Below are 1,835 nucleotides of genomic sequence, written 5' to 3'. Positions count from 1 at the left end.
GGAGTGGTTAGAGTGCAGTACTGCAGGCTGCTTCTGCTGATCACCAGCTGCCCGCAGTTTGGCAGATCGAATCTCACCAGGCTCAAGGTCGACTCGGCCTTCCATCCTTCCGAGGTGGTTAAAATGAGGAGCCAGATTGTTGGGGGCAAGAGGCTGACTCTGTAAACCGCTTAGAGAGGGCTGTAAAAGCACTATGAAGCGGTATATAATTCTAAGTGCTATTGCTAAAGTCTTGCATTCTAATATTACTTTTATTTTAACAGCAGTGGTAGTTGCAATGATTAGAATGCAGAATTTCAGGCTGACTCTGACCACAGCCAGGAGTTCAAACCTGATCGCCTCAAGGTTGACTCATCCTTCCATCCTTCCAAGGTCGGTAAGATAAAGATCAAAATTGTTGGGGGCCATACGCTGACATTTGTAAGCCACTCAGATGGAGCAGTGTATAAGTCTAAGTGCTATTGCTGTTATAAGATTATGGCAACAGAATCTTTGAAGTCTGAATGTGACTCTTCCCCTTTTTCCTGGAACGGTCATTTATTTATTATATTTTTATCCTGCCTTTATTATTTAACATACCGGATATTCCTTTCTTTATCTTTTTTCCCTACAGCAACAACCCTATGGGGTAGGCTGAGAGAGAGAGTGGCTGGCTCAAAGCCACCTAGCCAGCTTTCATGCCTAAAACGGGATTAGAACTCATAGAGTCTTTGTGATTGGCCCCAAATCACCCACCCAAATCACTCATGCCTAAGGCGGAGCTAGAACTGACTATCTCCTGATGATTGGCCCAAAGTCACCCAGCTAGCTGTCATGTCCAAGGCAGAGCTAGAACTCACTGTCTCCTGATGATTGGCCCAAAGTAACCCAGCTAGCTTTCATGTCCAAGGCGGAACTAGAACTCATGGTCTCCTGATGATTGGCCCAAAGTCACCCAGCTAGCTGTCATGCCCAAGGCGGAGCTAGAACTCACTGTCTCCTGATGATTGGCCCAAAGTCACCCAGCTAGCTGTCATGTCCAAGGCGGAACTAGAACTCACTGTCTCCTGATGATTGGCCCAAAGTCACCCAGCTAGTTTTCATGTCCAAGGCGGAGCTAGAACTCACGGTCTCCTGATGATTGGCCCAAAGTCACCCAGCTAGCTGTCATGTCCAAGGCGGAGCTAGAACTCACTGTCTCCTGATAATTGGCCCAAAGTCACCCAGCTAGCTGTCATGTCCAAGGCGGAGCTAGAACTCACTGTCTCCTGATGATTGGCCCAAAGTCACCCAGCTGGCTGTCATGCCCAAGACGGAGCTAGAACTCACGGTCTCCTGATGATTGGCCCAAAGTCACCCAGCTAGCTGTCATGTCCAAGGTGGAGCTAGAACTCACGGTCTCCTGATGATTGGCCCAAACTCACCCAGCTGGCTTTCATGCCCAAAGCGGAGCTAGAACTCACTGTCTCCTGATGATTGGCCCAAAGTCACCCCAATGGCTTACATGTCTAAGGTAGACTAGAACTTACAGTCTCCTGGTTTCTAGGACAGCATCTTAACTGCTACACCAAATTGGCTGAGATGTTTCCTCAAATTACATTTCTGTCTGTCCTCGGGTTTATTTTATCTGGCTGTTGTCCCTTCTGCCCATTATAACTCTATCCTACCCCCAGATCCCCCAAACCAGGCAAAAAACAATCAAGACATCCCAATGAGCACCTCTATACCCCGTTGACTTCCAGCAGAATGTGGAACGATTTTGCCCCGTCGCACACTCCCGATTCCCGAAACTGCCCTGCCTCCAGCACTCCTGAACACACAACACAGATACTCTTGGCTCTCTAGCTGCCTTCCCA

Source organism: Thamnophis elegans, chromosome 9 (genome assembly GCF_009769535.1).
Source record: "Thamnophis elegans isolate rThaEle1 chromosome 9, rThaEle1.pri, whole genome shotgun sequence".
Taxonomy (NCBI): Eukaryota; Metazoa; Chordata; class Lepidosauria; order Squamata; family Colubridae; genus Thamnophis; species Thamnophis elegans.
The sequence above is the reverse complement of the archived record's forward strand: the minus strand, read 5'-3'. Positions refer to the sequence as shown.